This window comes from Miniopterus natalensis, chromosome 4, assembly GCF_054644295.1.
Source record: "Miniopterus natalensis isolate mMinNat1 chromosome 4, mMinNat1.hap1, whole genome shotgun sequence".
Taxonomy (NCBI): domain Eukaryota; kingdom Metazoa; phylum Chordata; class Mammalia; order Chiroptera; family Miniopteridae; genus Miniopterus; species Miniopterus natalensis.
In genome coordinates this window covers 88,586,245-88,599,265 of record NC_142084.1, presented here as the reverse complement: position 1 = coordinate 88,599,265, position 13,021 = coordinate 88,586,245, and positions in this window count along the sequence as shown.

The window sequence follows — 13,021 nt, the reverse complement described above, 5'->3', positions numbered from 1 at the left end:
AATGAAAATACCCTTCGTGAAGGAAAGAAATTCCTTCCATCTAAAAGAATTCCACCTAATAAATTCAGAAGGAATGAAAGAATTTTAAAATCATCATTTCACACTCTTTAATGAAGTCACCAAACCCAGGTGGCCGTGGTCATTGTGTGAGCTCCCCATTGTGTGACAAACACCACAAACAGGGTGACTGGGAACAACAGAAAGGGGCTGGTGCAGCCACTGTGGAAAGCAGTTTGAGGAGTTACCTCAAACAATTAAAAATGGAGCTGCCTTACGACCCAGCGATTCCTCATCTGGGAATATATCCGAAGACACCGGAAACAGTAATTTGAAAGAATATATGCACCCCTATGTTCATTGCAGTGTTACTTACAATAGCCAAGATCTGGAAGCAACGCGAGTGTCCATCAGTAGAGGAGTGGGTAAAAAAGTTGTGGTATGTGTATGCCATGGAATACTACGCGGCCCTAAAAAGGAAGAAAATGTCACCTTTCGAGACAGCATGGGTGGACCCGGAGAACATTATGCTAAGTGAAATAAGCCAGGCAGATTGCCTCCTAGAGGATTCAACATTCCTGAAACAGGCTCAATTCCTGAAAAATGTCTCAGCTCTCTTTTGACCATGTTGTGCTCTGATCTCAAACTGACATGAGGATCAGCACAAGGCTAAGCGCAGCCATTTCCTGAGCACCAACTAGGTGGCAAGCACGTGGTGACTCATTAAATCTGTCGTCTCAGTTCATCCCTAAAACATTCGTGTGAGGCAAGCACCATTTTAATCTTCGTGGTAAAGTGAGGCAATTGAGGCTGGGAGAGATAAAGCGACTCTCCCGTGTCACGAAGGTAGTAACTGGCAGACCCATTGTTTGAACTGAAATCTGTCTCCCTGCAGAGCTTGTAGCTGTAAGAATGGCACCGAGATGAAGCAGCAGGGCTTCTCAATCAGCCGCAGGCCTCACCTACGTGGCTATAAAGGCAGAATGGGAAGGTGTTAGGAAAGTTTCAGTGAAACTCAGCAGGTAGAACACACGCATTATCTCCTCTCTCTCCCCAAGCCTCACGATAGCCACACTAAAAGGATTATTTTTTAAAAGGCATAAACTCCTAAGGACAAAGAAGAGAACATGAAAATAAAATTTGGGGATCCGGACCAAGCGGCCCTTGATTTAGCAGGCCAGGGGAGACAGAATCCTAAGCTGGCAGCAGGGAGAGTCAAGAAGCAAGTTCTGTGAGCTTGACATAAGAACCCAAAGTGCAGAGGAGCTCATCACATTTGCTACCTCTGGGACTGTGGAGGAAGGATGGGGAGTCCTGAGGTTGGCGGAGTCTGTCCCATAGCAGGTAGGTACGCAGATTTCTGACCCTGCTCTGCACAGGCCAGTGAGGTAATTCAGGGGCCAAGGTAAGGATCATCTACCAAAAACAGGAGAATTAAGAGAAAGTCTGCCTACCCAAACTGGAGACTCCCAGCCTTCTTCCCCCACCTGAGCCTAGAATGTTGGCTCCCCAAATTACACCCTCTGGGAAAGATGTAACAGAAGAATCTAACCAGCCCAAGAGGAAAATCCTAAGAGTGCTGACATGCATTCAGTCCAGAGTTCAGAAACGTGTGCAGCTTGGTTGGGGATTAAGGCTAAAGGTAAAGCCAAAGGTGGCCTTTACTTAACCTGCAGAAGAAAGCTTTGGGGAGCCTCAAGGACCATACTACCCTGCGGCTGGTCTCCAGGCTTGAGTTGGGCACCCTCACATACCTAGATTGAAAGATATCAACAAGCTCCTGAACAGCACAGATGGTCAGGGCTGAGACTCTGTCAGCGCTTCTGAAGGTCTCATTTCAGGTGATCATTCACCTCCCTCCCTGTTTCAGTGATACAGCCTGGAAGGGTTTCCACACTTGGGAAGACCCCTTCTAGAAAGTTCCCACACAAAGTCTCCCAGAATCAACCCATCTGCTATGGACTGAATTGTGTGTGTGTGTGTGTCCCCACCCCCAAATTCCTATGTTGATGCCCTAACCCACAATGTGACTTTATCTGAAAACAAAGCCTTTAGGAAGATCAATGAGGTCACAAGGTTATAGGAGGTCACCAGGGTAGGGCCCTAATCCAATAGGATAAGTGTCCTTTTAGGAAGAAGAAAAGAAACCAGATTGTTCTCTTTGCAAATGCAGAGAAAAGGCCAGGTAAGGACACGGCGAGAAAGCTTTGTCTGCCAGCCAGGAAGAGAGCGCTTACCAGAAACCCACCCTAACAGCACCTTGACCAGGGCCATCCAGCCTCCAGAACAGTGAGGAAAGCGATGTCCGCCGTTTAAGCCACCGGGGCTGTGATGCTTTGTTACAGTGGCTCAAACCAACTCATACATCGCCCTTTCCTTTTTAACCCACTGAAATGTAACCAGGCCACAGCTAAGGAAACAGATTCTAGGATGGTCAGACTTACCAAGTTTTGAACTTGTCCTTCCTAATTCCTGTTTCATAAAGATGGGGCTAAAGGATATTTTCTTATCATATGAAATATTTATCACCCTTGATGGTTCCCTTTATTCCGACTTTCTGTCTGAGGAATGGCTGATACAAGAATAAAAATAACTTCCTCTGACCACACAATAAATGTGTAATGAGAATATGCTGAAGCCATCTGGGTCCACACACGCCGATCCCAGATCTATCATCACCGTTCCCCGGAAGCCTGCTTAGGTTTGAGTTACAGAAAGAAACGATAGGACGAGTCTTTCAGTTGTTTAGTTCTGATGCTTAGAAACAGAAGAGGGATTGTGGAGATTTTGTCTTTGACACGAACAGAAAAGAACTTCCACCAGAAAGCAAAAAGCTTTTATGCTTCGATGTTTTCTAAAATGCCCAGAAAGTCGCCCTAAAAAATTACTTCTGAAGCAGGGTCAGATCTGTATCGACCTCATGGCAGCCGGTTGTGGTTAATTAGAAGCTCATCTGTGACTAGACGCCTGAAAATTCAATGAGGAACCGTAACAACTGTCCAGGTGAGATTTTCTTCATCTGTTGTCTGACACGGGAGTCGGTACTGAGATCTGTCCCTTTCTCCTGAGATATAAAAGTCCAGCTTTTGCCAGGACACACGTTCTGTGAGCTGGAACCTTCTGAAGGGCAGGGCTTCTGTTGGCCTCTTTCATTGATTTGCTTGACCCCAGAAATAGGCAATAAATAGCGTTCTATTCGTCTTGAAAAGAGAAACTCGATTCCCAACACTGTCTGTGCCAATCTTAATCCTTCATTGATTTTTTTTTTTTTAAAGAGGAAAAGAAACCGACAAGGAAAAAAAACACAAACACAGTGGGCAGCAAGCCAAGAGCAAGACCATTATAAATAAAATGATGTGCTTTGGAAAGGAGGCGGAGGCCTAGCATCCGCTACCCAATTTTACAGTCCTCATGCATTAAGCTAATAACCAGATGGTCTCTTTATACGGTAGATAAAAGGAGGGATCAGACCACCAGTGACTGAGCAGGAAGTGTGTGTGCATGTTAGTGGGGAGCGGTCCTTGACCCCCTCCCCTTGACTGTGGCTTTGATGACAAGTGTGTTTATAACATAACAGATGTTATTCCAATTAAGAGTTACCGTTCTAGGCCTACTTGAGTGGTTATTACCAATACCTGGTATTAAATTACGTATTTATTTTTATTTGTGCATTGCCCTTGGGCTCCACCAGAATGAAGCCCATGAGAGGCAGGGTTTGAACCTCAGTCACCTCTGTTTCCTTGGCATTTGCCTAATAGGTGAGTTAATGAGTGAAATCCAAGGGGTTGGGATTGTTGTATTGGCATTCGGCAAGTCCCAAAAGATAAAATAAGAATGTTAAGGAAGGAAGGAGGTAGGACAACCACAGTAGTCAGAACATTGTCCCCTGATCGTTAGGCATGAGCTAGGAAATGCATTTGGTATAAAATAGAGAAATCTTTTGGGGAGCTGTCAAAGGATACTACATTGCATCATCAATGATGATATCAACACACTGGGAGGCTATGTGGTCATTTAAAACATCATAGAATATATTTTAAGGTGGAAAAATGGTGAAAATGGCAGGCAGCAAATGCATAGTGAGGCTCCATTTATTTACTGATTTGAAGCCCCGCTCCAATATATACTGATTAATCATCATTAGATTAATTCGGTGCTTCTGGATTTCTTTGTGCTTATTTGTTGCTTTCAGAGGTATCTGCATTGGTTATGTATTAATTCATAATTAGAAACTGCTCAGTGGAGCTCAAGAAGGAAGACTGTAGCCCACTGAAACTCACAATTGGACCACGGGACCGGGTTTTCATATCATCCATGGTTTGGAGACAGCATGGGAGAATCAGAGCAATCTTTTTTGCAGAAATCAGGCTCTTTGACAAAAAAACAAAAATAAGTCTACCTCTTTACCTAGTCTGTCAAGCTTCCTGAGACCCAGCCAACAGCAACACGGCTCTTTGGACTACCCTCAGGCCCAGATCCTTTCCCCCTATGTGTGTATAGGAGTCTTTCCTTCCTTGCCTCCCATTTTCCGTCCCAGAGCTCTGTGCTGCTGACAGGTGCAAAGGGAAGGCACCTACCACAGGCAGGATCAAGGCTCTGCTAGGCCCTTAAGTCTACCCAGAAACTGAGGCTCAAACTGCAAACTAAACATCACTTAGAGCTGCAGGTTCACTAATACCTGCCACACAGAGCTGTCTCATGGGGTAATCCCACAGGTGGGTGCATTGGGTGGAGCTGGGGAGAAGTTCCTCGAGGTGTCCTCTTAACCCAAATGAACACAGATTTCCCTGGTGAGCTGGTTAAATGAGAAGTTTGCAAGACCTAGTCCCTAAGTTTATTTTTTATTTTATTTTTTTTCCAATCTTTACCCAAGGATATGCTTATTGATTTGAGAGAGAGGGAGACATTGATGTGAGAGAGAAACATCAATTGGTTGCCTCTTGTATGGCCCTAACCGGGGACCAAACCCACAACCTAGGTATGTGCCCTGACCTGGAATAGAACCGGCAACCTTTTAGTGCACGGGATGGATGGTGCTCATACAACTGAGCCACACCAGCCAGGGCTCACTGGTCATTTTTAATGTGTAGGCTTCTAAGCCAGTTCTGCTACAGATGGCCCACAGATCACACTGAGAAACAGAGCTTTTCAACTTACCTAACGACACAGGACAGACAGTGAGGGCCATGGGAGTGTTTCAAAGTTTTCCACCATCTTTGGCTGAACTGGAGTCAGGAGGTTTGCCTCTAGCCAGCTGTAAAAAAGCCGAAGTGATGAAGTAAGACTTTCTCAGCACTTGGGATTTATTTCTCAATTTCTCCATTTAGGAAAGTGTCAGCATTCTCACCTGGGAACTTTAGGCGAGGCTGTTTTGCATTTATAGTTTATTTTGCTCGGTAATTATTCACAAAGTGTTTTACAGGGTACATTTGGTCTCCCCAGCTTGATCATAAACTTCTGGGTAATTGGAAGGTTTTAATTTTTTTTAATGACATGGAAAGACAAAATTTGTGCTTAGTGCAGTGTTGTTACAAAAGTACATCCAAGGTCACTAGGTGTCTGTTTTCTGCTGCCTCAGTGCGGCTCTAAATCGGGACTAGGATTCCTTTAAAATTGGAGACAGGAGGAGGAATTGGAGGTGGGGAATATTAACTTTTCAAAGTAAAGAAAGCTTATATTTTATAATCAAGGGAAGTTTTTTTTCATGCAATGGTTTTCAAAATGCAGCCACTGCCAGCATAAGAATGTCACCTTGTAAAAAATGCAAATTCTCAGGCCCACACTGAATCAGAAACCCTGGGGGTGCACCTGCATCTTAACAAGCTCTCCAGTGATTCTGTCTTAGCTCGGCTGCTATAGAGAATCCCACAGACTGGGCTGCTTGCACAGCAAACATCTATTTCGCACAGTTCTGGAGTTGGAGGAGCCTGAGACCAAGGTGCCAGCAGAGTTAGATCCTGGTGAGGGCTCTCTTCCTGGTTTGCAGATGGCTGTCTTCTCGCTGTATGTTCACATGGCCTTTCCTAGCTGTGTGCACATGGGGGGCGGGGGGGAGATAGAGCTCTTCCTCCTCTTCTTACAAGGGCACTAATCCCATCATGAGGGTCCCACCCTCAAGACATAATGTAAACCTAATTACCCCCCCCCAAGGCCCACCTCCAAATACCTTCACACTGGGGGCTAGGGACCTAACATGTGAAAAGCATTTCCTTCTTCTATTATAACAAATGAATGCCCCTGTCCCCTCGCCTTGTTTTGCAAAGACTGGGGTAAATGTTACTTTCCAGAGCTCCATGCTAGTTTTCACCGTGGGCAGACCTTTTTTTAGTCCCAAAACCACCCTCACATGAACCAGATGGTTGGCTGCACCTGGTTCACTGGAGTTGGCAGATGGCTACGTAGATTAAAGGGCCCAGCGTTCGGACTGCTCACTGCTGGCCGGACATAACTGAGAAAGGAGGGCCAGGCTCTGCTGGGGCTCCGGCGAGGGAAAGGCCCGGTGGCCTGGGCTGAGGGATGAGACACGCTCGCTGCCGCCTTGGGACAAGGTTGGGATTCTGCTGCTGATCGGGAGCACATTCTGCTCTTTCCCTAAGATGCTCAGCATTTCAATCAGTGTTTCTCAGAGTCTGTCTCTTGATCACCTGTCTCAGAATCATCTGTCTATTAAAAATGCAGATCTCTGGACCTCATCCAGGACCCACTAATTTAGGGGGAGGTTCTGATGGTGGGGACCAGGACTCTGCACTGTTAACAACCTCCCTCTGTTGGAAACCACTGACTATTGCTACCCTCAAATATGTAAAATTTCCAGAGTCATCTGCACGAATCTACACTCTATGAATGATAACTGTGGTAGAGCCATGGCTACCAAAACCTCCAGCAATTTAATCTCCAAAATGCCGAAGTCCTTGACAAAGAGAAGAATGAATAGGGTGTCCCAAAAAAACATACACACACTTTAACAGCTGATAACTCACTTAATTTTCACTCCTTTTCAGGTTTAACTGATTTGAAATAATGGGTGAAGCCAGATGAAGTTTTGAACAAAGAAAATTTATCCCAACGTGTCATTGGAATTTTTTTATGGGAATACTGGCAAAATTGGCAATGGTTGAGGAATTCAGGGCACACAAATACCAACCGGAATGATCCTCGATGTTCGCGATTCCACTGCTTCGTGTTACAGCAGTGCCTGGACCAGAACGCTCGTCAGTTTGAAAACAGGCATTGACAAAAAATTATTCATTTCTGTGGATTCTTTTAAATTTTGAAAATGAGCTGTATGTTAATAAACACTGACTTTATAATCATTCAAAGTGTGTGTACATGCTTTTGGGACACCCTGTATATGCAAGGAGCCTCTTGAGACACTTGCTAGAGGTGGGAATCCTCAGCCTCAGCCCAGACCTAGTGAATCGGAGACCCTGGGGATGGGGTACCCTTGGGTGAATCCGAGGCATGCTAAAATTTGAGGACCACTACTCTGGACCCGTGCTATTCAAACTTTAGTGCACGTACGAGTTACCTGGGGATCTCGTTAAAATGCAAATTGTTTCAGTCGGTTTGGGAGCTAATAGCCTCCCCAGTGATGTTCATGCTGCTGATTCACAGACCACACTTTGAGCAGCAAAACTCTGGGTTATTTTTTTATCTAATGTCATGAGAGGAATTTCATATTTAAAAGAGTCAGGAGCTGGTCCCCAGGCCTGGGCTGAAACGGTTGGTTGATCAGCACACTTCAGGCATAGAAAGTGGAGCCGCTAAAATACCACCAGTTGGCTTTGGGCTTTGCATACTAAGGATGGATTTGCACTGATCGGCCCCACGCCATCCTCCCGCACCCTGGAAACCAAGACCACAAACATTTATGAGGCTGGGAAAGGAAGCCAGGAATGGCTTTACCAGGATCAAATTCTCTTTGCCTCACTTACAAACATTGTCCCCAGTCAGTAAATGGGCTCTGATTAATTGTATTATGTCACTGGTCAGGCACGTGGGGAGTCCCAGCCCGCGTCACTGCACTGGGCCTCGATGGCCTCATTCACCGGGGGATGGGTGTGGGGTCTCTGCCTCTTCGGTCCTTTATATTTCTCGTACGTGCCGAGTCGCTGCTGGAGTCGGCCTGGTGACTTTCCCTGCCTGCCCTTTGCACTTAGGAGTCCAGCGTCTGCACAGTTTCCTTCCCCTGCGCTGGCCTCTATTGCTGATCCAGGGATCACAAGCTTTGGCAACATGTGTATCAATTCAGACACTACATGGCTCTTGCGCTTGTACTTTCACCTCTACCGCGGTGTGTTTTAAATTATTCAGCCTTGATGTTTCATCTGCTAAAACCACTGATTTGGAATACAGTCACATACAGGATTAGTTTGCCTGGCCGGCAGGGGTTTGCTAAGTAGCTCGTGTCTGCGGAGATAAAGTGTGTATAAATCAGGGAGTGAGGATCTGCTTATAACGGGGACCTACCCCAACAATTTGTGCAATCAAGGCTCTGAATAGCTGGTGGGTTTATAGAATTTCTCTAGTGTAATTAGGAGACGCATTGTTGTGTAATGAAGAAAATTAATTAGAACTAAATGTTCAGGGAATGTGTGGTTAGGTAACCAAAGGCGTATTTTGCAGCCTAATTGTATTTTGGCAGCTGGAGGCATTTCATACCCTTTCAGGGTGTTTAGTTAAAGGATATTTTAACATGCCTTACTGTTTGCTTTTCCTTAAATTTAAACTACTCCCATATTTTAAAAACTGTCCATCAAAAGTTTAAGCCAAGTCTATACCCTCTTGGAAAAATGCCTCGGTTATCTGGCTTATTTGATCATAATGTCTGTTAGTTTTTCCAGAGGAAGTCCATACTGAGGCTACTTGGCGTGCTCTCCTGCGCCACAGAATTAGAGTTCTAGTGTATGCTTATAAAACGCAAGCGCCAAAACATTTTCTAATACTTAGCCAACATTTCTCCTAACCTGTCCCCGACTCTCAAGTAGTCCGCCGCAAGTCTTCTCTGGAACAAGGTAGAGTTTTTGAAAATACATTAAATTTCCAAAATAAAGTACTCGTGCAACTCAACAAAAGACAAACAATCCAATTAAGAAATAGACCTAAATAGACACTTCTCCAAAAAGGACATACAGATGGCCAAGAGACATAAGAAAAACTGTTCAACGTCACTAATCATCAGAGAAATGCAAATTAAAACCACAATGAGGTGTCACTTCACACCTGCCAGAATGGCTCCATCAACAAGGCAACAAACAAATGCTGGCGAGGGCGTGGAGAAAGGGGAACCGGGCACACTGCTGGGGGAATGCAGGCTGGGGCAGCCACTGTGGAAAACAGTATGGAGTTGCCTCAAAAAATTAAAAATTGGCCTGCCATTTGACCCAGTGGTCCCACTTCTAGGAATATATCCTAAGAATCCTGAAACATCAATCAGAAAGAACTTATGCACCCCTATGTCCATAGCAGCGCAATTTACAACAGCTAAGATCTGGAAACAGCCCAAGTGCCCATCAGTAGGTGAGTGGATAAAAAGCTGTGGGACATTTACACCACGAAGTACTATGCAGCTGTAAAAAAGAAGGATCTCTTATCCTTTGAGACAACGTGGAGGGACCTGGGGATTATTTTAAGTGAGATAAGTCAGAGAAAGACAAGTTATCGTATGATCTCCCTCATATGTGGAATCTAATGAAAATAAACTGATGAACAAAATAGATCCAGAGACACTGAAGCATGGAACAGACTGAGGGATCTCAGAGGGGAAAAGGGGTGGAGGTGGGGGGTTAATCAAAGAACTTATATGCATTAGTCATAACCCATGGACACAGACAATAGTGTGGTGAAGGCCTGGGGAGGGGGTGGGACCGGGAAGGAGGGGGTCGATGGGGGGAAAAAGGGGGACATCTATAATACTTTCAACAATAAAGATAAAATTTTTTTAAATTAAGAGGGTAGCTCCCATGCTAAATGTTCTTACCATAAATAAATAAATAAAATTTTAAAAAACAAAAACTTAGAGTGAGGAAGCCAAAGGCCCAGTTTCAAATGTGAGTGGAGCAATGGGGCAGGGATGACATCTACTGTTACTGGTGACACATGAGGGCACCACTTGATTAAAAATCACTCCAACAACCCCTCCATGCTCAGAGCCTAACACTTTTACAGCATTTGCCTGTTATGTTGATATGACTTCAGCTTAATAAGGCTGGTTTTTAAAACAAACGAGCCAGGATGTAAACCCAAACTCATGTTACCCCCTTTAAAACAGTTGCAGAGAAAAGACATACACTCATTTCCGTGATGCTCCAAACTCCTAAAATATGTGTCCATTAAAAGCAGACTTTTAAAAATTCATTTAAACCTAAGACTAAGATGACAAGTTCCACATACCTGTCTGGTGTTAAAACAATAAGGTGGTGATAAAAGAAAATGGTTTCCAAATAATGGGACACAATGAAACACCTATATAACTAGTGCAGCAGACAGATGTGCAGCTATGAAATGACCTCCAAAAATATAGTTCCAGTGGAAAAAATCAAGGAACATACAAGTCTGTACAGCATGCTTTTAACTGAGCTTTTAAATAGGGGTGTGTATGTAAACATATGCTTAATATATGCACAGATTATCTCTGGAAGGATACCTAAATAATTGGTAGACAGCAAATAGCTGTCCTAAAAATATTAATGTTGGTGTCGCAATTTTACGTGTTTAATTCTTAGCTCTTGAATAGATTTCAAGATCCTTTAGGGCAAGAATCATGCTTTATTCTTCTCAATATTCCCCATGTGCACAGGAAATTACGCATAACAGATACTCAGCAAACGGCTGTGGGTTCACATGCTCAGATTTACACATGGCAAAGCCAAGCAGAGAAAGGGGGAGAGGGAGAAAGATCCGCCCAAACTGAAGACGAAAATAATGAGGGCTTATGAGAGGAAGTGCGCGGAGGCCTTTTCATGCCTTATCTCACTCTCGCGTACACAGTGTAACCGAAACCTGGCAGAGGCCTGCGCACGCACCTGCTATTGTGATAAGTGTAACGGAAAAGAAAAAACTTCCCACTTTGTCGGGGAAAGCGACTGCCTGGTCGTGCGATCCTGTGGGCCAGCCTTGCACACAGCCGGCTGTGGCTATAGCTGCCACTGGAAAATGAACAGCCCGCGTGGCTCCCAGAGAGCGTCCAGCTTGGAGGAGGTGCCTCCCACCAGAGTGTGCCGTTAGAACAGCTGGCCCACGGCCGGGGACTATGCCCACGGCTGCCGGGGCATTTGCCAAGGGGCATTGCCGCGCTTGGAGCATCGGCCCGGCCCGCCAGCTCCTCGTGATATGACACAAACCCACAAGCAGGTGGTTGCCTCTGTGCTCCCTTTCTCTATTCGAAACGTTTCCTGAATATCGTATCAATGAGCACATGTATGGTGAAATACAGAAGTTTCTCAGTAGCCCTGGCCAGCTTGGCTCAGTGGTTAAGCGTCGGCCTGTGGACTGAAGGGTCCTGGGTTCGATTCCGGCCACGGGCATGTACCTTGTTTGTAGGCTCCATCCCTGGCCCCGGTCCTGGTGCAGCAGGAGGCAACCAATCGATGTGTCTCTCTCACATAGATGTTTCTCTCTCTCCCTCCCTCCCCCCCTTCCACTCTCTCTAAAAAGCAATGGAAAAAAATATCCTTGTGTAAGGATTAAAAAAAACACACCAAAAAACCTCCCCAAAAGTTCCACATTAAAAGCAAGTACACCCAAGAACGTGTGACTTGGTACAACCTCAGAGGAGGTACAGTCCTGGCCTAGGTGGACTGAAGTGTCGAAAAGTCTGCCAGTCTGAAATGTCAGGATGTCTGAAGTTACCTCATTCGTGAGGGGGAACAGATTAAACCCCACTCCCCATCAACATACAGACATCATCTCATTTCATTGGCGAGTTATGCAGTTGAGGAGAGGACAGTGAGGGAAAGGGTTAGCCAACCTTTTTTATTTTCTCAAGCACCTACTACAGCCATGAACTTTGATGGGGGTTGTCTCAGCTCTCTTAACACAAATATTCCAATTTTACTGCACAGGACACTAAAGCTCAGAGAAGGGCCTTCCTATGCCCAAGGTGTAGCAGCCAGTGAAGTGTCAGGCTCTGCACTCAAACCCAGGTCTGTCTGGCCTGAAGCTCATGTTCGCCCCACTACGAGAGTCTGTGAGAAGCAGAGGTGAGCAGGGAGTGCTCTGGGCCGGACGAACCCCAACTCCACCACGTGCCAACTGGAAGACACATGACATGCTTATCGCCACCGTGTCTCCATTTCTCCACCTGTAATAAGAGCACAAGAATAGCTATTTTGAGCATAAATGGAGTTATCCAGGTCAGGCACCTAGAAATGTACTTAGTGCCCTGACGGGTTTGGCTCAGTGGTTAGAGCGTCTGCCTGCGGACTGAAGGGTCCTGGGTTGCAGGCTCCATCCCTGGGGTCGAGGTGGATGCGGAAGGCAACCAATTGGTGTGTCTCTCTCACATTGATGTCTCTTTCTCCATCTCTCCCTTCAGCTCTCTCTGTAAAGCAATGGAAAAAATATCCCCTGGTAAGGATTTAAAAAATGCACTTAGTGATAAGCATTCTTATTATGTCAAATGCTGACTTTGGAGAGCATCGGGACACACACTCGTTGACAAGAGCTAGAAAGGAATGTGATCAAATTGTCAACCAGAAGGCCGATCGAGGGGAGAGAAATAGTGGGGAGGCTTTGGCGTACGGACCCGCGGTGATACTCGAGGGTGCGAGTGGGGGAAAGCTCGCCAAGGGCGAGCGTGGATGCGTGAAAGTGGAATAGGACATTAGTGCAGGCAGACCTAGGAACCAGGATCAGAGGCGTCCTGGGGACCGGGACCCCCCAACGTCTGTTTTTCGTTGGCTTCGTTGGCAAGTATTCTTTCAAGACAAATGACATCACTGTATTGAACCATCTCAAAAGGAATCGCATGAAACAGCAAAGTCTATACGATCTCAACTCCTGTGAGGAATCTAATCTGCTTTCT